The sequence below is a fragment of the Amia ocellicauda genome, chromosome 17 (assembly GCF_036373705.1).
Source record: "Amia ocellicauda isolate fAmiCal2 chromosome 17, fAmiCal2.hap1, whole genome shotgun sequence".
Taxonomy (NCBI): domain Eukaryota; kingdom Metazoa; phylum Chordata; class Actinopteri; order Amiiformes; family Amiidae; genus Amia; species Amia ocellicauda.
Window position 1 is genome coordinate 15,266,171 of NC_089866.1, and position 27,843 is coordinate 15,294,013.

General features: G+C 40.9%; 1 long non-coding RNA gene across 1 annotated transcript in view; it reads right to left on the bottom strand.

The window, feature by feature from the left end:
- Positions 1 to 3,782: 3,782 nt before the first annotated feature.
- Positions 3,783 to 27,843, bottom strand: part of LOC136712682 (uncharacterized) — a 62,918-nt gene continuing 38,857 nt past the window's right edge. The window contains exon 2 of the long non-coding RNA XR_010804870.1: positions 3,783 to 4,732. This is a non-coding gene — a long non-coding RNA (uncharacterized LOC136712682). The remainder of the gene's footprint in view (positions 4,733 to 27,843) is intronic.

Here is a 27,843-nt window from a genome sequence, read left to right on the forward strand (position 1 = left end):
CTGTGGGGGTGTGTGTGTGTCCATCCCACCCAGGGAAGCATCCTGCCTTGTACCCTGTACCTGCTGGGTTTGGCTCCAGTATACCCTGAGCCTGTACTGGATGGAGTAGTAGCTGCTAATGAATGAATGAATGAAAGAATGAATGAATGCTCTTAGTTTGCAGAATCTTTTGTTGGAGAGCAGCACCAGGCATCGCGATGGCAACGTTTTTCCTCCTGCCTCCTGAAACTAATGAGACTGGAAGCAGCGCAGTGCAAAGCACAAGACTGCATTAACGCATCTCCACTGACACAAAATCTCCACTGATACAAAATATGAATAAAGACATCCTATAGAGAACTGACCCTGCAGCCAGTCCCTGCTGTGAATCCGGCCTGGGAATAAAACCAGCAATAATTAGACCCTTTAAAATCTTTTACAATAACCAGCACACACTGGATTTTCTATTTCTTTTCTGTTCCCTGGACCCTCAAGCTGTCACTGCAAATGTAAATATTTACCAACGGCTTCTGCTGAAACTTAACAAGAGCTCTGGGAAGCCCACTGAGATGCCCACTGCTTTGTTGTTGTTTTAAAAAGATGGCAGCAAGACGACAGCCCATCGGGGGGAGACGGTGGGAGACGGTGGGATGCTCTGAGCCACACGACGCTGTTGTTTTTTCGGTCACCTGAGATGCTACATTTTCACAGCAGGTTCTTCCTTCCCTTTACAATTCTCCATGAACTAAACACAGATGACTACACTTGAAGCATCAATTTTCTGGAAAAGTGGAAGGGGGGGTTTGAGAGAGCGAGAGAGAGAGAAAGGAGAGGGTGTTGGTGGTGGGAGGGGTAGGATAGGGGAGGACCAACAAGGGAAAGTTTTGATTAATGTTACATGGTGTCCATGCCTAATTGAAACACAAACACATAAAACAATGAGGCTGGGATGTATTAATTATCAGACAAAAAGAAAGGGTCAGATTTAAGGAGCATTTACTAGTGCCGAAATATCGCAGTGCTCGGCACAGGCACTGCTCTATTGGTCCAAGTGCAGCAGAGGCACTGTGCGTGGATGGATACATTTCACAACTCAGAGAAGAATTCATGTGACAGTCAAGCACATTATGAAAGAAAGCCGCTATTGCATGTACAGGCTGTGAGAAAGCTAAAGCAAAATTCTGATTACAGTTCCAACCCATTCATTTACTAGCTGACGCATTTACACTTATCTGAGGTGCACGCAATTATTAATGTGGTGTATGTTCACATGAATGAATGCAAATATAATGAAGCACGCCTACCTTAATATCTATATGCATGGCTGAAAGAGAGAGAGAGAGAGAGATCTATGCAGGTGTTGTTTCTGAATAATAATAATTTGGGGTTTCAATTCTAGTACAGGGGTGCGCATGTTTACCTGTGTTGGAAGATAATACCTTTATCAGTTATCCCATACTATGTTCCAAACTCATAAATAAAGTGCATGCTGTTGGGGCATCGTTGGCCATCTCTGACCAAGGCTCTAGTGTCTCCAGGCCTGCTGGTACGAGCTTATTCTGATAAACTGATCCTCTACCTCTTTCAACACAAAACAAATCCTGCTTTCGTGAAAAAGCAAACAAACAAACCAAGAAACAAAAGAAAACTAAAATAGCTGTCGGATTCAACCCACTGAAATCCTTATGGACTCCTTCTGAATCCCCCCAAGGGAAGATCACAAGGAAAATAAAGTATACCTTGCTCGACTTGGAAGAACCACAAGGCTGTATTGTTCTGTGCGAGAACAGAGGGAGATACATTAAACAGAAAAGAGAAACAAACAAGCAAATATAACACTCCCAAAAAACGAGAAAACCCCACCATTGTGATGTTGGGCAGCTCTGTAGACGAACAAACACCTCAACAAATTCTGAAAAGGAATTTGAGAAGATAAGAACTCAACATGGTTATGGGTTCCGTGTCACTCTGGCCTGAACCGTTTTGTCTGGTATTTCCCTCTGCAGAAACATGTGTGAGAGACACGCACTGCTGGCGGGATTGCTGGAACAGCTGGAGTTATTAACATGCACAGGTCGAATCATCACACTCGGAAATACACCCAAGGCTAACAGGATCTAGTGATACTAATCAATATCAGTACCTGAGGAGTTCCATCAGACAACTGTAAAAGAAAATAGAAAAGAAGGAAAAGAGGAGAAACCTGATTAGGACCATGACTTTGTTTAATTTAGACTTGGGAGTACAAGATGTGGTATTCCACCTTCACTACAAGCCGAGCTTAGTGTAAATGGCAACGTGTCATGTTTCAGACGGTTAGAGCATGTTATGTATCAGTTCATCAACGATTGTGTTGCCCTCCTCTACATCTCTCCATCCAATAAGAAGAAAGGAAGGCACTAAATAAATAAATAAAGAGCCATTGGCCTTGAATTTCTGTTCATAAAAAAAAAAAAAAAAAGATCTTGTGGTTTAAGAATGTAATGCTGTAGAAATGTAAGGTCAGCGGAAAAACAAAACATGACGCTATTTTATCTTTTTTATGAAATATTTAAGCCCAAGCATAATATTTAATGAGATTACAGGTGCCGTTAGATCATGTGAAACATATAAAATGACCATCTGTTTGATTGCTAGTGTGTTGATCACAGCGCTGATTCAGTTTTTTAATTGATAGTGCTGTGTAGCAACATCCCAAGATGCTCTTTGCAAGTTCCAGAGCTATCAATTAAAACCCGACTTCTTTACAGTAATGACTGTTTAGGTAACAATGCCCAGGCCCTGTAATCACTGTGCTACTGAGAACAAAGAGCGCTGACTCGAAATAAAGAAGCGATTGTCTACTGAGAATATGTATGGGACCTGGCGACATGTTCCCAATACTGGAATCAATGTGTTCCTCATTCATCAGATGGCTGTCCAGATAGAAACAAAAAACAGAATTAATCTGTTGCACTAAGCAACTTTTACAACGCGCAACATCAATAGGACCTTCCCCACGAAACATCTACTCCTTCATTCAGGACAGGTTTCAGGAACGTCCTTGGGAGAACAGCCCTAAAAACTTGGTAACCTACATTTTAGTGTTCTTCAACAATTTCCTTGCCCAACTGCAAAAACATCACCTTAGAGCCTACAGCACAAAGGAGAGAGGAAGACTAAACTCGGAGAGACAAATAAGACAAAACGAGAAAGAAAGGAGACGTGATGTGACGCCGCTCCTTACAATAATACGTTACTTTCGATGGGCTGAACACCCTCACCAATACAGACGAAGGGTCACCCTGGGGTTATCTCATGGAAGCCAGGCTATTCCAGAGCACAATCCTAATAGCGCTGCTTCCTTTGCATCTGATAATCTGGGAATATGATTCGATCATCAGTATGCAAACCATCCTGTCAGCTTTGCACACCGCCAGTGATTAACTGTAAAAAAGGCCTTTTGGTGTAAAGAGATTTTTATCACTGCAGGATAAATCTTCTCAGGCAGTAGAGTAAAAACTTTACTATGCACAAGTCTCGGGAAAGAAAAGTCTATTAGACAGGGCTAGACAGACTTAGCAGAGATATATTAATCATAATACTTTGGTAAAAGTTATACAATGGCAAATCTATTTCACAAATCGAAAGAATCAAAAGAAGAGGTTTTCTTTGCTCGTGCTTGTCTGTGGATTTTTTTGTTGCGTTCCCACATCTCCTCGGAATTTACATATTAAAAGAATTTTAAAAATTCATTTTTTGCTTTTCATGATTGTAAACAGCTAGACGGCAGCACCCGATAGAATGGAGTTAAGCAAACAAAGTAAAAATAGTAAATCTTACTTTTATGAGTAAGGAAATAAGGACCACTTTGGGCTTTAAAATCAACATTTCCAAATTAATGTCCTGGTCAGGATATGCAGGGATGTTGGCTCAACTGGTAACAAATCTGTCAGCTGCCCTGTCAAACGTGTAAAATAGAGAGTACTTTTTCATTACTGTGTGGCATGCACCAATATTACTTGCAGTGCTCTCTGTAGATCAAATTTAACACCTTCCTAACTATGGACTCGAGTTTGGTCTCTATTGAGTCGCAATATACAACAGTATAACCTGGGACAGCATCTGCGACTCATTCCAGAGTACTCGTTCCAGGAAATAGGTTTCCTTTCCTCCAGTTCACATTTAGTAAAGTAGGCCGATGTGCCACTGGGCTCATGCGTCAAAAGTTGGTTCTCTTCAAGATGCATCCAGTGTAGCTGCGTGAGGTCTGTCTGACGCACCACAAACCCTGTCAAACAGCAGCGCCTTTCCCCAAGACCTCAAGCTGTGGCAGTGGGAGGAGCTGCCGTTTCTGCAGGAAATGTTGGAAAAGGGAAAACTGCTGCAGGGAAACTCCATCATCTTGGAAAGCAAGAGCGGTGGGCTTTCTCAGGGAATGGTTTCAGAGCTTGTAACAGAGGATGATGGGTGAAAGACAAGAGAAATGCCACCTTTTAAAAAGGGACTTTTGCTGAATTATAATGCTTTGACACCTCTTGTCAAAAAATTAAAAGGTGGACAGGATTAAAGATTAAAAATACAAAGTGATGAAGGAAGATGGCTTTAAATTGAAGACTTGTAGAAACTGGCCCTGACCTTTCATGCTACCGTTGCCATCGTACTTAATTGCCTTGGCGTGTACAGTGTTTAGTATAAACACAACCTTCCATCGCTGCCATCCCTGGGGTGATGGGGGTAGGGAGATGGTGGTGGTGATACAGCAGGCTCCTTGCTAGGAAGAAGGAGAGAAAAAAAAAATAGGGAAAATTGTTTTAACCTACAGAAATATGAAAATCAATATACAATAGTAAAACCAGGGGGCACGCAGTGCACAGACTTCTGCTCTCGTTAAGCTTGCTCCTCTCGACTCCCCTGCTTCCCGTAATGAGCCTGTCCCGAATAACCTCCACGGCATCAATAATAATAAGTCTGGGATTCTCTCACTCCCAGACGTTGCCCCCCCAACTCCCAGCTCTGGACTTAATAACCCTTGCAAAACTCATCATTCAAGCAGAAGTGACCCTGAGAGGAGTGCCCGAGAAGGCTGACACAAAGTGCACACCCTAAAAGTTTAATTCGGCGGCACAACGGTGGGATTACTCATTCAGAACCAGACGTTTATGAGTCGGAGCGCAACGGTGCTGTGATTCAGGCCTGCGAAGATTGTATTTAGTGCTGCAAAATTCGTTTTTCCCCTCGGGTGGTGGGATTAGAGTGAGAAGCCTGACAGTTACTAATACCGTAGTCAACAACAAAGACCTGAGGATAACGTCAGGGGCATTGGAGTGTGCCATGCAAGGCTGAAGCCAGGCTCTCCCGGCTGCCCATTAGACCCACTGCTGCAATGTTCAGTCAGGCTGAAGCTTACATGTTGCAAACACACTACAACAAAAATCCATTTCTAAAAATTAATAAATCATCAAATGCTTATTTCAATAAATAAATAAATATATAAACACAATACATTTTTCATATTCTGGGTGGAAAAAAAGGCTTCTGAAGCAAGATTAATGTTAATAGAAGTTTTTTTTTCCCTCTTTCATTCTATTCTTTCATTGGTTCAGCCCTACTTCACGCTGCCCAGGACAGAGGTTCAGATCTCATTTGTTTAATTCCTAGTTCCTCTACATGCTCCCCATGCTGGCGTGTTATATAATAATCCTTCACCTCATTAGCTGTAGTTGCTGTATCTTGTACAGCATTATGGTTCTCTGTAGAACTTACTTGTGTTCTGCATATTTTTCTAAACCCCTGAGCACCATGAATCTTAAAAAAAAAAAAAAAAAAAACTCTTCCATTCATTAATTGCATGTAACTGTACAGTTAGTACAAACCTGTAAATGTTTCACTGTCTGCATTAAAAAACTAAAAACAAGCAAAAAATACAACAGCTGTAATTCAAGAGGATTGGAAACAAAGAGTTTGCCATCTCCACGGTGACGGATTACTGCTCATATTGATTGGCGTATCCATAAGATGATAATACACGTCTGAGCGCTCCACTTTGCGTCCATTTAAAATGCTGATGGAAACAAATCTCTATTTAGGAACATGTGCCTGCGAATGGCTTCAACCCCCGAGACAGGCCTGACGTTGTTCGGCCTCGATGAACTAAGGAAGCAAGCAACGAGACGAACAAAAACGACAACGACAAAACTATACTGTTGATTTGTTGATAAAAAGTCAAAGGAATGTGCGGGCAGAGCTGAAGAGTTCTCTCAGTCCGTAAGGGAGGAGAGGAAAGTGCACTAAAACACTCAATTCTATGTATAACAGAGAAATTTGTATTCTATATTCTTGACATTTAAGACAATCGGTATTAATCAAGCTTTGTAGCACTGCGACCCAGTACGTATGAAAACGTAGAAACTGCGCAAACATGTTCCCGATTCTACCACCGGCTGCCCCATCTTGCAATGTACAAGAGAATGACTTTGAAAGAGACTTTGTCAAACTGAGGTTAATCTCTTATCCGCTGACTAATTTTAGACATTTCCTTTTTGTAACTGATCTCTTGTTCGCCCTTTGAAGCATCCTGTTGGGTCTCTCTCTGACACTTATTAAATTCAGTGCTGAAACCTTTTAAATTACGAAGACTGTTTCATGGAAAAGAAAAAAAAAGATTTCAGCAGCAGTGTTCAGTGGGAACATTTATTTTCTCCCTGTAGATGTCAACTTCCCCATCTATATGTAAATACTTCCGAAATTCCTCCAGATTTACCATTGCAGAATTCTGGAGGCTCTTTCCCAATGCTGCAGAAGTGAAGAAAACGTTACAAGTTTCACTCTGAAACTTTGAACTCCCCAGGTGTCCCACAGAACTTGTGTGTGACAGGCTTACATGAGCCAGAGTGGGAGGAGATGTAAAAGACTTTGATAGGAACAAAATGTCTATGCTATAAATATAATTGACTTGCTTTTTTATTTTATTTTTATGTCTTATAAGTAAAACCTTAATTCCCCAAACAAGATGCACTAAACTACAATAAAATGAATGACATGTATAATTTGTTTAGTCGTGAAGCTCTTTTTTTCTTTTCATCTTAGAAGTGAATGCTGAAATATACCTACAGCAATATTTTGTTTTTTATTTCTGTATGCCTAACAATAGATGAAAGGTTCGTCTTTGATCCCTCAGTGACCCACCTCATTAAGCTGTTGTTGATTTGGCAATCAACTGATTCAGGCAAATAATGCAAGGTTGTTCTTGTATATGTAATAGCCAGTTAGTGTGAGCCCGATAAATTCTTCCAAGAACAAAGCTCATTCTTCAAAGTACTTACTGATTACTACTGTGGTTAAGTGCTGTGCTGGCTATTAGCTTTCAAATAAAGGGGCTTTACACTATATCTCTAAACTAGCTACATGTTATAAGTTTTTTGTTGTACAGAATTTCAAATATTTTTGCATAACCTTGTCAAGTCCTGTACAGTGATGTACTCTTCCCTTAATTTAACCCGCCACAAATAAAACTATTTTATTTTTTTGAATCCGGAATGGATTCCACTTGAACTGTTCAAAACAGCATTTCTAATTTACTGAAGGTCTTTGTAAAAACAAGATATTTTTACACAGAATCAAGGAGAGTAGGTTTTCCTTTTCAAAATAATTGTGCAGGTCGTATGGAGACATTACCTTCTGGCCGAGGGGGACTAAAACGGACAAAATACAATAATTAATTACATATATTCCAGGACATTTTTCCATAAAGGGAGGGAGATCCTCTAGCTGGCAATGTGCGCCATGCAGCACTTCTCTGGACGTCTGGTAGTTAGCGTTGTTGTGCCAAAGAAACAATACATTTAATTTTTGTTTCTGGTCCCGTTGTCCTCCTAATCGGGCTCTCTAGGGCAGAAGCTAAACTGGGGGCAGAGTCCAAAGGAATGGGAAGGTCTCTGGAAGATTTATTCTTTCAAAAGCATTTAATTTTAATAGGCTTAAATGTAACGCATGCAACTGCAAAGAAGACAACTAATATTGGGACTGTCCTGTCAAATAATTGTATTGTACTGTATTTATGGGTAAAGTATCATATATGCAAGACATTTGTAAATACCCAAACTGGAAATTACATTAGACACTACGCATCACTTTCATTTAAAATATACCTTACAAACACTATAACAGAAGTGAGAGCTGAACAACTCCGGCAGTAATTGAGTCATGGCTTCCACTCCATAAATCTCCATTTGTATGGAAAATATGTTTTTAAGTATTGACATATTTCTTCATTATTTTGTTTTGTGTTCTGTCTTAAATAACGGTTGCCAACTTTCTCCGTTTGATCAAACCTGTTTATCCGTCTCATTATTCCGTTTCATGTCACTAGAGATTCTCTGATCAACACATTTTTTTGTTGTTGTAAAAAACGAAAATGAGTTTGCAGTCATCACAGACCAGTGCAGTCTGGCATCAGAGATGGTAATTTCCACCACTGAATAAAAACTTCAAAACCACCCGCCCACTACAAATTGCATTCCCAGTGCAGGAAGGTGGGTTTCAGCACCATGCCTCCATCAAACATCAGGTTTGTTATTCTGCAATTAGCCGATGGGTCAAGGGTTTGATGCATGGCAAGAAATGGTTAAATCTTTAAACAGAAAAGAAGCAGAGAAGCATGCTCTCTGATGCACAAAACAATTTACATTGCAAACAATATAATGCATACATTTTTTTTTCCTTCACTCTGTCCTGCAGCATTCCTCAGCTGGTTTTTTTCTGTAAGGTGCCAGAAGAGTTTATCGATTATTTCTTTCACTGACCATACCCACTCAAAATGGGTCAGACAGAAAGTGGACAATCTTTCTTTCCTGGACAGAGCAGGCTTCCATATGAAATGTATTTATGTGTAACAGTGGGTTTCTCCTCTACCTCAGTGTACAGCGCACCTGATCTTTGTGTGAGATCTGGACACTAGAGGTCAGACCAAGGGCCGTACAGTTGCACAGCCTGGAACAACACGCAAGCACATTAATAATTGTGAAAATCTGAAGTCGTGACCTGCCAGGCATCTGTCCCTTCCGGTGTTAAAGCACCGACCTGCTGGAGGACCTGCCCTCTCTGGAGCTTTTCAACTTAATGTCTTTTCAAGTGCCAATTTGCATCTCTCAATCAGCACTGAGCATGTAGATCATGCCTGGCGTCTTGCTGAAATATTGAAGGCACTTTGTCTTTCCCCGACTGCTTGATGAAAGACTCTTGTACGCTGACTGTTTGTGCTTGTAGTCAGTCATCTAATGGCGTGCCATTGGGTGACAAATTGGTTTGTTTAACAACAGCGCGTTCTTCGGAGCTCAGTAGAAGGGGCTTAGGCCGATTGTACAGTGGGGAAAAAAGGACCAAGAACAATGCAGCTTAGGTCTGGCTTCCGGTCTCCAATCCTACAGTGGGATGAAGACAGGGAGACTGTATTGTTTTATCCAGCAGCTGCATCAAAGACCAGAGCGGGGGTTGTCTGTACCACCCCACACTGAGGTGAGGTGCAGCAATGGTGGCAGAGGAGGAGAAAGAGGAAACGAAGACTAAAAGGGATGAAAATTGTCCCTCCCCACAAAAGCCAAGGCTCCTCACTTCAACCCTTAGTGTAACTCGAGGAGAGGGAGGCATCTACACGATAACCAATACGCGACTTGAACAAGTTCAGTGAAGCCGATTCTCCTCAGTTTAACAGGAAATAATTTCTGACACACTGCACCCCATTACTATGAGCGGTCGGCTCTTCTAATCTCAAGCATCTCTCTCTCGGTTAACTGATGATCTTCGACATGGCATTGATGCTGTTGTATCTTGAACTGCATTTTAGTTCATTGAATTATCTGCTGCACGGCTGAATGTACTCGTCGTTCAGTCCCGCTACACTGTGTGACCCCGGCGCCCTCCTCCTACACGTCTCTGTAATCGTGCAACGGTGTGAATGAATGCGATTCACCAAGCAGGACGTAAACTCAAATGACTTCTACATACATTTATTTAAATTTTATTTCATTAAATTTTTTCTCCGGGACGGCGTGTCAATTCTCTTCACGCACAGTGATAATGAGACACTCTTAAATTGAGGCAATTTGTTTTAAAGGTTAGTCAAACCACCAGTCACAAAGGTCTTGGTGGTCCATGATTAGAAACAGTCATCACTGGGAGCCAGGGAGGACTTTTTTCAGTCTGCAGTCACGGACTCACGCTGTCCAAACACCTTGCTGTCACGGGGGACAAAGCCAAATGTCACCGACAACACAGCGATGCATACAAATAGCTCTAGCCAGGCCCGTTCGTAATTTCTGAGACTTTAGGACTTCTCACAACTTTCTGCTAACGTTCTCTTTAGAACGAACCAGGAGCTACAGAATAGCAGCGCTCCCAGCAACAAAACGCTCCTCTTTAAAAACTGTCGCCCACATGCAGCAAGTGAGACACTACCTGCTGAACGGAGAGAGGCAGCATCGCTTCAGGTAACACGATTCTTCTGGGTTTATTAAAGAAATTGCTTGGACTGCCGCCATCACTGGAGAAGGCTAATAGGTAGGCTTTCAGAAAAAGAAATAAACAAACCAAATTGGGGACCACTGCATCTTTTCTATTTAATAAGCAGTCTTTTAGACCTGAAAGGCTCAATAAGTAGCAAAATCGTTTTCTTTCGGGAGTTCCAGCAATGTCCCGATCTCCTGTTAAATGAAACACGCCATGCATGGTCAGACTTCTTCGGTCTTCCTCCGTCTGCTAAGAAAATGTAATGCCGGTGTCTAAGACCCAAGGGAATGCATTCCTTGAAAAGTCCAACAAATGAATAAAATGCAACTGAAATCGGGCTGCGTTTGCCTGCTCACACTTCCCTTATTGGCAGGGAAAAGGCAATATCCCTCCCCGCCATCTCCTACCCTCTTTACAAACTTATCCAGTCTTGTCTGACTACACAAGTGGCAATGAATTTACTGGCTGTTTGACAGAGATTGCCTTGTCAGGATGATATTCTCAAATTGAAGGAGATAAACCTATTCTCCCGGAGCCCCCACTCCCGTGCCCCCCCACCCCCACAGGTCCTCCCCACTTATGGGGTCACAAAAACAAAATGCATCACCATCTGAAACTTGTCTGTCTCAGGTCCTTCTCTCATCTGTTTTGATGTTGCATAAAGTGACACTGAAATTGACTATTAGACGCAGCGACCTAAAGCGCTGGATCACTCGCGAGGGTTTCACCTCCACTGTGGCCATCGCCTTGCGCCGTGTCACATGAACAAAAGAAAAGAAACAGAAAATGCGCTGAATGAAAAGAGCGGCGCCACTGTCGAGGAATTTACTAAGCAGTTAAGCTGACTGAACAAATGATTCAATGAAGAAAGCACTCTAAGGGGGCCAGACCAAGCCTTAAGGAGGTTTTAGGACGGTACTTGATAACAATCATTCCATTCTAAACGGGCTTTACCACACATTTACCACACCTTCATCCATTAACTGTGGATTACACTTTGCTTTATTGAACTTTATTTATATCATTCCCACTTTACCATAGAAGTTTTTGGATTTTTTTTCCAGCTCATAGTCTGAGCAAAGCAGTTCAGTTCACATTGTTGGGGGAAATGGTTATAGATCATCAGTGCCACTTCACTCTGTAAATCATGAGAGATAAATTGGAACGGGATTAAAATACGTATAGCATTATTCTTTTTATTGTTAATATTATTTTACTGCTACTGCATCTTAAATACAACTAAATCAAACAAAAGTCTGTTTAATAGCCTGATACAATTAATGCTTTTTTTCTTGCACAGGATTTTCTTATACAGGATTTCCAAATAAACAACTCCTACCTTGAGACTTCAGCTTTACCACAAAACAAAGCCAAAGTCAACCATTTGCATTCACATAATCGCTAATACGCAGTTTCCAAAGCCCTTCAGTGGGATACTTCAGGCTTACCGATCAGCTACATGTCAAAACAAAAACATTTGAAGGGTTTTAGAAACAACAAATGAAGGACTTGCACAGACGTGTAGGTATAACATGAAACAAATTATAAATACAGAAACTGTGCCACCTGTCTTTACTCATCAATCAATACATTAATTGATCAGGCAATCACTAAATATAACTTTCCAAATAACTGGAACTGAAAACAAACACCAGCTTCTCAACAATACAGTGGTGTGTTTTTTTGTGTCTTTTTTTTCTCTGAAGCTTCTAAGCAAGGCGACAGCAGATTTGCCACAAACCCAGGTGAGGATCCCAGAGCTAGTCAACTCTGATTACAAGCGGCGTTTGTTTTTCTCCGAACGAGCCGCCACATTTTCTCCCACGATCCCCCCAAGTCATTAGCCAGATTACCTCTGAGAGATTAGGGGACACATTGTCTGTCTTTATTGCTCTTTACAATGCCTTTATGAATGTATTCTCTTTGAACAGAACAGAGACAGCCACCTTCCAGGTTTCCCCAGCAACCGCTAAGCAAATATGGTTAGAAATAAATTTGAGCATTTATCTGGACGACTTGCACATTTTTTGTGTGTCTTTTTAACCCAAGTAAGTTCTGTCTAAGCGTTCATGAAGCTTCAGGCCTTTAAGAAAATAAATTATGTAACGGACACATCTTTCGAGTGAATGAAATGAGAAAGTGTAGGTGTAGCGCTCAAGTCCTAAGTTTTGCCATATATTTTAATAACTGAAAACATGTCAGAAATTCAAATCAGCACTGTGCGGAAAAAAAGGCTCTGTAATGCAAATCAAATCGCATCCATCACAGCTCCTCGCGCCTGTGGAGAAATGGCTTTTATGAGGCAGGTGAAGGGAAACCACAAAAAACAAGAACAACTTCCCTCCAACCAACCTAAGTGTTTATAAATCTATTTTCTAAGGACACAAACACCACTTGCCTTTTTTAAGCAGGCCACGTACTGATTTTAAATTAAGTGCTTTCAGCTTTGCAGAAAGAACAGTCCCTCTCCCCGACTCACTGCCAAAAGCAAATATTTCATAGCCAAGTTCCCAAAGACTGCTAAAGATCACCTGTGTGCAGGGAGTGTCGTGTACCCTGTATTTGGCCCGCCCTTTCCCCAATGTCAGGTTTGCTCGACCCTAAACAGACCTGCTGTGCCAAAACACCGGCTACAAGTGTTGGGGGACATTAGAGATTGGGACAGTGATGTCAAGTGGGCCCAGGGAGGCGATGAGACCTTTGAAATGCACAGCAGTCAGACAATGAGGGGTGGCTCCAGGATGGATAACGATTTAAAGCCACTCAATGGTGTAGTAAACCTAGATTAGGGTTATTATTATTATAATTAATGTATTAACTGAGTTATGAAACTGTGTGGCATCAGGTTGTCCTGGGATTGATAGTCTTGTGTGACTAGGCTGGACAGAAGGGCCACAGTTCTTACGATGCACTGACAGTGAAGGACCACCCCCATAAATTAGGGATATAAAAGTTTATACAGGGGCTAAACGGCAATTTTAACCAATATATGTAATATACACTCACCTAAAGGATTATTAGGAACACCTGTTCAATTTCTCATTAATGCAATTATCTAACCAATCAATCACATGGCAGTTGCTTCAATGCATTTAGGGGTGTGGTCCTGGTCAAGACAATCTCCTGAACTCCAAACTGAATGTCTGAATGGGAAAGAAAGGTGATTTAAGCAATTTTGAGCGTGGCATGGTTGTTGGTGCCGGACGGGCCGGTCTGAGTATTTCACAATCTGCTCAGTTACTGGGATTTTCACGCACAACCATTTCTAGGGTTTACAAAGAATGGTGTGAAAAGGGAAAAACATCCAGTATGCGGCAGTCCTGTGGGCGAAAATGCCTTGTTGATGCTAGAGGTCAGAGGAGAATGGGCCGACTGATTCAAGCTGATAGAAGAGCAACTTTGACTGAAATAAGCACTCGTTACAACCGAGGTATGCAGCAAAGCATTTGTGAAGCCACAACACGTACAACCTTGAGGCGGATGGGCTACAACAGCAGAAGACCCCACCGGGTACCACTCATCTCCACTACAAATAGGAAAATGAGGCTACAATTTGCACAAGCTCTCCAAAATTGGACAGTTGAAGACTGGAAAAATGTTGCCTGGTCTGATGAGTCTCGATTTCTGTTGAGACATTCAGATGGTAGAGTCAGAATTTGGCGTAAACAGAATGAGAACATGGATCCATCATGCCTTGTTACCACTGTGCAGGCTGGTGGTGGTGGTGTAATGGTGTGGGGGATGTTTTCTTGGCACACTTTAGGCCCCTTAGTGCCAATTGGGCATCGTTTAAATGCCACGGCCTACCTGAGCATTGTTTCTGACCATGTCCATCCCTTTATGACCACCATGTACCCATCCTCTGATGGCTACTTCCAGCAGGATAATGCACCATGTCACAAAGGTCGAATCATTTCAAATTGGTTTGAACATGACACTGAGTTCACTGTACTAAACTGGCCCCCACAGTCACCAGATCTCAACCCAATAGAGCATCTTTGGGATGTGGTGGAACGGGAGCTTCGTGCCCTGGATGTGCATCCCACAAATCTCCATCAACTGCAAGATGCTATCCTATCAATATGGGCCAACATTTCTAAAGAATGCTTTCAGCACCTTGTTGAATCAATGCCACGTAGAATTAAGGCAGTTCTGAAGGTGAAAGGGGGTCAAACACAGTATTAGTATGGTGTTCCTAATAATCCTTTAGGTGAGTGTATGTATATGTAATTAAGTTATTAAGCAAACATGCTAACAAAACAAACAGCAATAGAGAAAAATCTAAAACAGATAGAACCATCCCACTCAACCTCTCGCCACCTGTATCCACTGCCAACCTCCCCCCACCACCACCTTGAACCCACCCCCTTATCCCTCTGTAGTCTGGAGAGCAAGTGCAGCTCCAGTCTGCTAATGGGAGACTGCTGCAGAATATGAAGCTGAATGAAGCGACGCACATTCTTCCCAAAAAAGATTATAAATATGCAGGTTCCATTTTTGCTCACAGATTATTGTCAATTTACATACATATAATAGTAGCACTTCACTAGCTAGATCATATAAGGAATAAGTCACTTTTTATTTTGGACAATGAGAATCTTTAATCCTAATTCAAATTAAACCAATCAATCTTCATTGTATATTGCGGAACATCATGCCAAAGCATGTGACAACATTAAAGAATAAGTGACTGCAGCATTTAAATGATGTATTCATTATTGCCACAGTGCAGTAAAATGCATGAATCACATTTCGTCAAGCATTAGGTTTGGGGATTATAATTCTAAAATACATTTAAAAACCCAATTAAAATCACAATCTACCACCAAAACAAAGTTCCACAGATTCTCCCATTACCTGGCTGTTACATACAAGAAGTAGAGGTTTGTTCATTTGGCTGCATTAGTAACCCGTCCATATTGTTTTGTGATTTGTTTGCACTTGCACTCAATTACCAATGCGCCTTTGTTTCAACGTATATTTACTTAATCTACTGCTTTTACATTTTGTAAAATAACTAAAACTAAGATTGTGTGGCACATGTTTTAAGACAAAAATTATGCAGTGTTATCAATCTACCATCATTATGAGTGTGCACAAATGTACTCTACATATCAAAGGCATCATTTATTTATTTTTGATAATTTACAGCTTTCTTTTGCCAACTTTATGAAGTTTTTAAATTGTCAAAGTGTTAATTGCGAATTATTGTGGACATTTCTCCATTTGATACATGAGATAACGGTAAACAAACAGCTTTCCACCAGCATGTTCAACAGACATGTCCATTTCTGAGCACAATTAATCACAACAGGACAGACTTACAGTCTTTGTCACCATCACCCTGCTCCCACAGTGCCACACCTCAGCATTAACAGTCATGATAACATTAACTTCTCATTCGTGAGGTGTAGATTTTCGCACTTCTGTGCAGATCTGCGCAGCTCCAACAAAGGAGGATTCCGCAATTCTGCGCATAACAACGAAAATCTGCGCACAAGAACCCAACCTAAAACATGAATATTCAGAAAATAACATAGCGCTGCTCAATTACTGGGGGGCGGTGCTGTCACTGCCAAATATACTGACTGGTTTTCTGAAGTGCCAATCAGTTCAGACAATTTAAAAATCGCAGATAGTTGCTCACTTGGCATGCCAACCTATACAGCTCTGCGTGCCACAGGTTCGGCATCCCTGGCCTAAGCTGTCTTCTGCTCTAAAGTAGGAGGAGAGGTTCAGAAACTAGCTGGCTTAGCATGTCACCTGCAACATCACGAAAATCTGCTGCCGGCTGCAACATCCAGAATGAAGAGTTAATGTATGTCTGTTAATTCATATCCTACAATTAAAATGTGAAAACGCCCTATCTGGGACCCATTCCAACTTATCTCTCATGATTTACAGGGAGAAGAGGCACTGATGATCTATAACCATTTCCCCCAACAATGTTGACTGAACCGCTTCGCTCAGACTATGAGCTGGAAACAAATGCCAAGAACTGAAATATTAAGCACTCCCTTTTGCCAAATCTGAAATCAATACTCTGTGCCTCTTTTAAAGAGAATCTGCTGAATCTGTACAATTTAATAACCCCCCCATATAAAAACTCACTTGAGCATAGGATGTCCTCTCACATGATAAAATCTAGAGACTTTCTAGTCACCTTCCTTCTCTCAGACAGAATGGACAGGCAAATAATATATACAAAGTTTCATTACACAAGCATGTTAATGTCACCCCACTTGCAATGTATTTACAGTTCAGTTAATATTAATAATATTAAAGTGAATTTGCATGACATTATCGAGCAAGGGAGAGCAGCTCTATGTCAAATATATAGTGTCCTTTCTCATCAGATATATAGATTTTGACATTAAAGTCAAGTTTTACAGCACTGTAATTAATTTTTAAAATCCGATCACCTCTTTTTATAGTGTACGCAGCATCGTATATTGCGGTATAAAAAGGTTAGGCGCACTTACAGAATCTTCCCTGAAGTTTTCATTTTGCCACACTGGATACTGTTAGTATTGATTTCTGACACAGCGTTACAAGGTCTACAAAAAAACTAAACTTACTTGTGAAAGTTGATTACAATAGCCTCCAAATTGACCCGTACCCTTGATGAAGTGTTACTAAAACTTAATCACTACTCAAGAGTAGAAAAAAATGGGTGGAAAAAAAGAGCTGTTTAAGTATTTAAGATGCTTCATGCAACTAGCCACTAGCCCTTGATTTTAAATGTAGGACCTTGTACAGTCACACAGTCTCCAGCTGGCAAAAACTGCAGCATAAAAGATACCTTTAACGGTTTACGCAAATGTAAAAATCAATAAAACCCTAGTGCAGCAAGATCCCTTGTGTCTGGGAGCTTTGGGCTGTCTTTCCTGGGGTTTAATGTATGGGATCTGAAAGCCTGTTTTCTGCCTCAGAGCCCGGGCCCTGTGCGGTTGACTAATGCTGTAATCACTAGTTACAATGTAAGGCCACAGATGCCTGATTATTTTATTTTTTTCTCCCATGAATTCCAGATTGAATAACAGAGGCTGTGAATGCCTGCAGGCGCTGGTGCTGTCAAGAGACTAGATTGATACTGGGCCACACTGTGCAGGACTCCCCTTGGAATTCCACAGTAAGTGAGCAGTGATTACAGGATAAATTAGACTTATAGAAAACCAGAGCAGGCTACACAAAAAATAAAATAAAAAGGACGTAGAGCCGACAATTACATTCAGGCAGTTGTTGAGCGGGAACCTTAAAAACACTGTTCTCGTGCACACAGCCCAAATGACCCATTTTCAATGTCTATCACTTCTTCTGTTTTCCCTTCCTATATATATGATTTGATTTGTTTTTATCCCGGGGCATTGAAGGAAGCCTGACTTGAATCTTCATGGAACAATTCTCACACAAACCAGGGAAAGCCAAACTGTGGTACTTATGGATGTCAGTTGAAAGGCGATGGCCACGTATCTACCCATGTTACCTCAGAGCGCCACAGGAATAGCATCAGAACTCAAATGCTCACGCGTGAAGGTATAAATAATTCCCGTGAGGAGCGCTCGAAGGTCCCCAGTGATTTGTGGTTCAGCGCCAGCACGGACGATGTGACATAGCTGGTGGTTTCCTTCAGAACCTTATCCTGCCATGTGATCTATCAGCAAGTTGTGTTCAGTCACTGCGTGGTGACAAAGGGAGCAACACCAAGCATATGGTAAAGGTGCATCTGTTTTTATCACTTGGCTATCCAGAACCCCCCCCCCCCACACACACACACACTTTCTTCGTCGTCTTCTGTGAATCTTACAAGCTGTGAAAGCCTTGGTCTCAAAGGCAAACCGAGATTGATTTAACCAATGACATGTGCACCATCTCAATTTTATTATCTTTAATGTTTATGCATAAGGAATGAAAAGACGCACGCAGAACAGGGGATCAATGTGATGGTAATGAAGGGAGCACGGTAAGTGGGTTGTGAAGGGACCTTTGAAGTGCTGCTAGCTAAAGCACGGCTCGGAGCACGGCAGTCCATTATGAAGACTATAATGAATTCGGCGCATTGAGGACTCGTTTTATTAAGGAGACATGTAGATATCTTGACTTGTCAGTAGAGTTCAAAGGGAGTTGTGAAGTGGTGTACACACTTCACATGAATGTAAATAAAGGGCATTTCTAGGAAAGGGGGGAGGTTGAAGGGAAGATCTGCTTAAGATTAGGCAGGTGCTGGTGTCACCCGACGTAAACATAATAGGTATTTGCAACGAGTGTCATTTTCACTTGAGGCATATTTCAAAAGATAAGCACAAATACGAATAAAGTTTTGAGGATAGTTTTCTCAGATAAAATCCACTTCACACAGGGCCTTAGAAACCACGTTCTGCCCCCTTATTGTAACCCACCTCATACAAGTGAAGCAATACAATTCAGCAAAATTGCGCATGGGGAATACACTACAGTGCAAAAAGTGAAGGAAGTGAATAGAGAGAAGATGTTCGGACTTCAACCAGATGACAGAGCAATGTCCAAAATGACCAGTAGAGGCCACTGTTAACACCATCTTAACAATTCTGTCTGCTGCAGGTTTTGTTCAGAGGCGTTCTTCCATTAGGTTTTTATTGAATTTTTGGGGGTTTAATTCCCTCTCATTTCCCCTGACAGAAATGTCCTGCTTTCTGCCTAACAGGATTATATAATGAATAAACAATATTATGAGGAATGTGTGTGATTTTCTAATTAATGTGTCCATTTGCACCAGACTAAATGGAGTCCAAATCTTTTATTTATTCTCTTTAAAAAATAAAAAAAGTCGTTACTGCTTTAATTAGAAATGCCAAATGTAGCGTTTTTGCTTCATTCTTCGGGAAGCCAGCAGGGTTCTCTCCACTGTGAAAATGAATGGTTCAATTACTGGGCTACTAATGGATGAAGTGTAATTAACTTTGTCATGCAGCTAATTTTCCTTTATTTTCATCCCATTAGTCTTTCACGATGTGCTATCTTCACCAGATGTGCTTTTCCCCCTCCTCTTTTCCGTTCATGCATGTTTTTTTGGGCTTAAACAGCTGTCACATACAGGGCCACACTAACTAAAAGCTTTGAATGGAAGTGAAGAATTAGTGACAGACACCGAGTTGGCAGAAGTGGTCTGCGATGTAATTGACAAAATACGTAAATAATTAAGTCAAGGTCCAGGAGCTACTCATGCTCTGGGTTTACAATCAAAACCGAACACCTTATCCTTAGTAAGTGTAACACTTTAAAGGAAGTGGGAAGTTTCTGGTTGTTCCTAGTAATTACTCGTGTGCTTACAGTGTATTCAGAGTGTAGTTACAGAGAATTACAATATAATTGACATGTAATTATGTATTCCATTGCTTAAACAATTCTCGCAGATGTGTAATGGTGTCATGACAGACGTGGAAAGCAGGAACCACGTGCTGCACACGTGAGAATACACACCACTGTTACATTAATAGGTTACCTGCACCGGTAAGTCCAAACAACAGCAGGAACCCCAACCCTAGCCAACACACACATTTCAAACTGGGCCCATGAAATCTATACCCTCCAACTGCTGAACACCAATGTCCAATGTGCCTCAATGACTCGGCACACAATTTCATATTGAACAGTTCAAAACAGCGCCTTCGGTTTCCCACCTTGTTCCTGTGAGCACGATTTGCTCTTACATTTTCAAACGGAGTATTAACCAGTGAACTTGAAGCCCCAGCAGACTTCACACTGACGGTTTAATAGCAGACGGCGTACCCCCATTGTTTTGTTATGACATATAAAAGCAAAGCGCAGTTCTCATATCTGGAACGATGAGGTACATTTGACACATTCTCCCCTGACACCTCCATAATTAGTAATTGATTTGCATTACACTTAAGCACTGCGGGAGGCTGTCCATAACTTTCTTAGCAACCTGGTGATCTAGAGGTTACCTAGCAACATCCTCAAAATGAATAAAATAAATCCATCCATTGTTACTGGAGCAGCAGTGCAGTAGCAGCACGTAGTAGTCAGAGCACAGTTATGTTCCAGTTTAATTACATTTCTTTCTTATTTTTATATTTATTCTCTCTCTCTAGGTGAAGGTTTCTGCCCTTAAAGCCTTTCTTGAATGAGCCATTGGAATTAGTATTGGGTGAGAAGGAAACTGGAATGGCAAGCTGGAGGACATTCTGGTTAAGGATTGTGTGGGAAAAGCATCATCCTTTGATAATGAATTCAGTCATTCAGCGATTTGTCTTTACTATACATTTCTTGCCCCCCATGTTAGGTAGGTTACAGTGCTATGGACAGCACAGGGACACAGCAGCACACATTTGATAAGTCTTGAACCTCCACCTAGGTTTCACTGCCCTTCTTCCCTGACAGATGGGGGCCTGGTCAGTGTATCTTGATACATGTTGAAGCTGAAACAGGGTAAACTATACCTGCCTCCCTCTTGTGTCACTGTCATTGAATTTTCTGCCTTACTGCACTTGACCATTTCAGTTACAGTGTGCATGTAATTGTTTTCCTTTACAGGATTTAGAAATAATAGACAGCAGCAGTTAGGACACAGGCTTGAAATAACACACACAATAAGGTTAGCCTGCTGACCTTTTGCACTGTAGGAAACATGTGTTTCAATCAGCCAGTGCAATCGCATTTGTGCATCAGGACTCCAAGTCTATGAAGACGGGGCAATCACTTCTGTCAATTCAGCATCTCTCTTCTTTACCCGAGTACTTACATTACCATGATGTTGAAACCAAACTTGCAGCTATTTTCACTAATACAAAAGTGCCCTTGTGCGTTTTGAAGCAGGACACCTGAACCGTATATTATTTATGCACAATAACCACTAATTGTTTGTTTTTTTGAAGACAATATCACTAATGCATCAAGTTTTCATTCATGCCACTTTCAATCCAACTTGAGTTCAACAACCAGTCATCATTATAGGAGTCCATATTTTTGATTTTGCTCAGATCTCCTTCTGCATTCCAGTTTATAAGTATGGATAAATCTGTTGTTAGTACATACCAAGTCATTTTCTCTTAAATAAAATTAACTATCCAAGAATATTGTGCCTGTTACATTTAACATGCATGCCTGCTTCATGAATTATTGATGTACCAGTGAGTGAATTGATCCTGAGCTTGGAACGTTCCTGAAATACTGACGAGTTTTTAAGGAGGACCAGGCCTGGAGGAGGCAAGAATGCACACCAGCAGACATCCATGTCCTACTGTCACTGTAGCTACCCCACCACAGAGCTGCAGACATGGACATTTCTTCATTTGTTTCCCAGCACCAGCCAGTATCTGTGTAACACCATCACTGCCAACTGTGCAAAGTCTCTCTCCTAGAGAAGTCTGGAGTGACGCTATTGGGTAGCGTTACAGCTCCAAGACACCCTCGTCACTACCACTAATAACATACTTCTCTCAGCAATGACAGCGCTCACCACCTGAGGATCTTGCTCCCATCACCCCTCGCCAATTTCCAGTGAACGCTGGCTGTTCTGTGCGATTGATGAGATGAACTCGACAGTCCCTTTGGGGGTGCAGCTCTGCGTTCCCCTCCATTTCCAATCTCCGCGCTATCCTTGAGATTCTTTAAGTGCAATGAGGCTCTCTGTTACTGCTTCATTAGGACAGACGCCCGGCTCCACCTACAGGTCTTGTGCTACACACACCAAACCTTATAAACTGCTTCAACATGATGCCAATTGTGTTGCTTATGAATTTTGTATGGATATAATTAAAGAAAAAGATTTGTAAGTGTTTGGGAAAAAAAAAAAGCTCACAATTCCATCCCCCACCAAGCAGAATGTTCAATAGACAATCAGCATTCAGGATTTATAGTCATTCTATCAGATGCTTCTCCTTCAAATTACCATGCTACCATGGTATACAACACTAGACTTTACCACTTTTAACCACATTTACCATGCTAAACCACACTATTCCATACTGTATTTTTACCACAGTACACCACAAAATCTTGTAGGGGACATAAGTGTCAGCCTCATATTTGGCCCACGGTCCGGTAAGATATTTTGTGTGCCCTTATGACACTTTTAAGATGCCTTCTACCACACTTGGTCTTTTCCTTATTGGGCTCATATTAATATAAATAATAATAATACAAATCCTATAATATATCATGCAAAAAGCACTTGCAGCCAAAGTATCTTCAGATACTTTAAATTCTGGTTGTAGTTTTCTTGTTTGTTTCAAAGTCTTAAAGCCTCAAATCCCCCTTTATTGCCAGCCCATCTAACACAGATCACAGGGGCACAATCCCACCCCCGTCGCCGAGCGAGACAGAAAAAAAAAAAGTGTCCCTCTCCCCACATCAGCAGCTGCAAAACGACTTTTTGCAGCCTTGTTTTGTCACCAGACAGCTACCTCACTCACCCAACGGCCGCTTCTTTTATACACTTCAGCATCTCCAATTCATAACCACATATACTCTCTGACAATTGAGCTGGGCCAACTGGGGGTGGCGTTATCTTTCTCTGTGAGCGGCTTGCTTGGGGTCTGGAGAACCCTCTCTCTCGTTACTCACTCTGATGTGTTGTGCATGGCTTGTTGAGTTATAAATTGAAAAACACAACGCGCCGCCTCTTTAGCCTATGAATTCCCCTGCTCATGCTGCACCGAGTTATGGATCATGCATTTCCAATGACAGTGTTGTTTTAAAAAAAAAAAAAGACAGGGACCTATTTTTGAAACTTGACTTTTCAATGTGAACTCATCTAAAACTTTAATATTGCACTCAGAGTGCGTTTAAATGTATTTTAAACGTTTAAACCACTGTCAACAGCCAAGTATATGACCTACGTACTATATAGCAAACTGGTTCAGATATCAGAGAGCATTTGAGACATATGAGTAATAGCACTTATTGCTTTGTGCAGCACAGCACACGGCATTTAATTCTGCTCTTGCTGATATTATCATTACAAAAGTAGCTTAAAGACTAGGCCTATCTCCCTTTAGGAAATCACAGTCGCTGTTAACCTTTAAAGTTCATAATCCCAAATTACAAAATGTTTCAATTAGTCTTTTCGTTTTTTTTAAGTGGATTTTATATTTCAGTATAATTAATGCCAATGTAGAAGAGTGAATTGGAATTAATCACCGGGTTTTGTGTATTACCGGTGCCTCCTGACTGTCCCCAAGATGTAAACTTTTAAATTCACCTTGGCAAAAAGAAAGCAGCTTCATGTAATGTCATGTCAGAGACAGAGGACAGACACAGATACCAAACACAAGCATTGTGTGCATGCGTGGTCACACAATGCACTTATATAAATGGATAGTGACTCTCATATTGTTTTGATGGTTCTGAAAGTATGCCAGTAACTATCCCAGAAGATTGTAAAGTATTTTTTCATGTTTCGTTGTTGTTGTTTTGCATTTGTTTGTAAGTGTGTTATATAATGTTCACCCTAGTCAATGTATAAAATATATTAAAGTACCTCCTTCAATGTTTGTGTATTTTTATTTCTGTCAGAGGAATACAAGTCCCTGCTTAATGGAGCAATTCTCAATCATCTATCTAGACTCTTCTGGAAGTATACAGACATGAATGCTAGTGGTCGTAATGTCCTGGGACTCTCGCAGCTCAAAGTCAACCGGAATACTAACCACACACAAAAAAAGGAGGTCGTCTTCAAACGCTGAATAGATAAGCATATCTGAGTGAATCATAGCATGCACTCAGCAGGTGATGTGAAAACAACGTCCTTCCTGTGTGCTCGATGTGACCTAAGATCTCTGGATGTTGGGATTCTGTTTCCACCTCAGACACAGCTTGGTAGGATGCTCACATTGATCAGGGGCTCAGATACACCTACATGACTTAACCCAGGGCCTGTGATAAGCATTCTGATGATAGATGGACGCATTTATTATTGTTATTATCATTATTCTAAAATTCTGGAGTTTTTAAGATCAATTAACGGATCGATAGACTAAATAAGAGACGGCCAGTGGCGTCTAGCCTAGCAAAGTAGCCAAGTAAATCCCTGACACGCTTTCACCGTACAGCTTGTATCCCAGTGCTTAAAACAGTTCAGATGGTTTTGTCCCGTTCATCTGTCATCTTTTCCATGCGTATTCAGAGACTGCAGCCTCTACGCCAATTTCAGAAAGGAGATGCGAATAATATGAGCAACTCGCAAACAAACACACAACCAGTCAGAAAGCTGCTGTATTTAATGGTGGAGGCAGCTCTCCTAGGCTGGAGACGTACGCACTTCAACATTCATTACTATTCTTCCCAAATCTTCCGTTAAAATGTTTACAGTTTGTCTAAAGCAATGAGGTGTCAAAGCACTTACAGCTACTCAGAGCAGGAGATTTTGAAATTCTAATGGGACCATTATCATGGCCCCAGGCCCGACTGATGGTTTTAAACTTCCTGCTCCAGTAGATTTCTCATGGTAATACCATCTAATCTGCTTTAGGATTTAATTAAACAGCTGACACTCCACTTCCAAGTTCTGTTGGTACAGTGTGTAGAACTAGGTTTTAAATTAGTCTCGGATGACTGGGGAACATTCCTCTACACAAGCAGGAGTACACGATCACAACAATAGAACGGATTCAGAAATCTGCAATGCAAATGGTGGCGCTTGAAAAATGCTTTATATGTGCGTATAATATATTTATATGCAGATAATGAATGCGAAAGACGGCTGGAAGTTTATTGCAAACTAATATATCAGCACCGCAATGAGCAGAAATAGAAGATATTTCTAACAAAAAAGGAGGGAGATTTCACATATGCTAATGGTAGTCAGCAAGGCAGACTCGCAGAGCGTAAACAGCATTATCATCACATCGGCTCTATTGTTTGAAATATAGCAGACACCCAATACATAAAACTTTGTCTGCTAGTTAAATAGCAATTACGGCAGGATCAGACGGACGTGATTGAATTTATTATTGACTTGACCACACTTGAAGGCAACTATTTAAATAATTGTTTACCGTAATGGCTGCCCACTTAAGCAGCAGGCTACACTGTCAACGTCACCAAAATGAAACGCATATTTGAAGTCCAACTGGAGTAGAGGGGCAGGAGGCTGAATTTTTTTTTTTTTTTTTTTTTTTGTCATGAGCAGAAACCCCAGCAGATTAAATTTCTTCTCGGGGGGGAATCAGGCGTCTCTCAGCCACAGCGACCCGCATGGCAGCTACGTGGAAAGCACCGGCCTACCTCGTTCGGCCCCCTCATCCCCTTTTAGGGAAAAAAAATATATATCACTCCATTACGGCATGATGGAAACTCGTTTAAAGCGGTACTCAACCTCTTATTTACAACGCTGGTCTGGTGCAATAGGTTTTCCGCCGGAGTGAGTCGATGGCCCCTATTACAACGCGGTGTTGTTTTTTCATGCCTTCTGCCGTCAGCTCCCCGCTCTCTCCGTTTCTATTTCTCTCTCTAGCGTATTAAATTAGGCAATCATGGTGAGCTGCTCCCCGCTCGTCTCTGGATTCAGTGTTGATGGGATCACGCGTGTGCAATGTACTGCGAGCAAACCTGTGTAACCAGGTCCTGATTAGGTCCTACCTGACACATGTGGGGAGACAAAAAAAACACCACCAACAACAAATACACAGCACTGGGAGCCTTTAGGCCATGAATGTCATTTTTGTGAATTGTTACACTTGTGAAGTCCACTTCTACTTGCAACTTCACTGGCATAAAAATGGCTCTCAGGAAGAAAGATTTATATTTCAAATAGATAAAAAACACAAACAAATAAATGGAAAACACAAACAAGAAAGGAAGAATCTGAATAAACGGCTTAAATGTGGATAAAAGTGTATTGACTGTCTCGGCAGCAAGAAATGACATTTCACTATAGCCTTTAATGGGGTTTAATGTTAATGTATGAAGGTATCCTTGATTTGGAGAAATTCCAGTAACATTTCCAGGCTTCTCGATTCTTTCTGCCAGCCTGTGTCATATATAACTATATAACTGTATAGTTATATATAACTGTATAATCAAGATAGAAAATGTGGCCGCAAAGAGCTATAGTCTCAGTATCCTTCACACATATCTACATATCTGAATGTCGACGAGCAAGCTTCCAAACAGTGTAGGTGTTTTTGATGGCAACAATCTCTTATTATTTAAATTCAAATCTGAATTATATTCTTACAAAGAACACCACCACACATTCGCATCCCATCACTCACATACTCAAACAAGAAAAAAACAGGTACAATAATTGAATTACCACATTGCATTTTTTCATTTTAATATTTTTTTTAATGGTGCTATACCATGAAATATCAGTTAATTACAATGTCAGGCCTAAAATAATGAATTAAATGAATATACATTTTTTTGAAGGCTACATTGTAGAGGAATTTTTTTTTTAAAAACAAATTGTTTATATATGTTTATACTGTATAGTTTGTTGTGAATTAATTGGCTATGAATAAACGATCAAGTACTGAGTTTATCCCCTTCAGCAGACAAAAACCTTGACCCAGAGACCCCTTTGCATTATCACCAGGAAAGCGATCAGTAATTGGGCGAGTTAACTGCAGATGCAGCCACCCGAGATATTTCCTCAAGATATTCCTCTCTTTGCCACATCGTTGTTAACATCTGCACCTTGTTAAATATTAACTGCGGAAACCTAAACTTTGAATGCCACTTAAGATGTATTGCCAATCTTCATTACAATATGGAGATTCTCTCTCACCACAAAAGCATTCAAATAATGAATCATTTTACTTTGTGCATTGCAAGATTGATCACTCTTAATCAGGTGCTTAATGGGTTGTTTTGAAGCACACATCTTAGCTGCGAATTCTCAAATCTTCTACAGACGGCGTGAGCTTCTACTGTAGAGCACTGGTCTATAAATCTAGTCCTGTTTACCCAGTATCCCTAAAGTTTATATCTGCATTCAATCAGTGGAACCAAAAAAAAAAAAAAAGAGAAGAATAAAAGAAATTACTTGAATCTTGACTCATCACGACTAATTAAGCCAATGCATAATTTTAATTTAGGAAAATAAGCTAAATTAAAATGATTCTCTCTCAAAATTCTGTATTTACATTCCTTTGTGGAGCCAGCACTAGATTGATAGACTGGCTTGTGTTAAAAACTCTTTACATTTTTTGATGGTGCAAATAATATGTCCAGCTGTGAATTCATTTGTGTGTATGCATATTTTGCACTTATCGGGTGCTTTATTAGAGATGATTAATTGAATCTTGGCTATTCAAAGAGCCAAAGGAATTAAGTATCCCCATTAAGAGTAATTTATCATACCAATTTCATTCAGGGGTTTATATGGGGGCTTCTCTAATGGACTCATTAGTCCAGCATTTTTAAATTTAATTT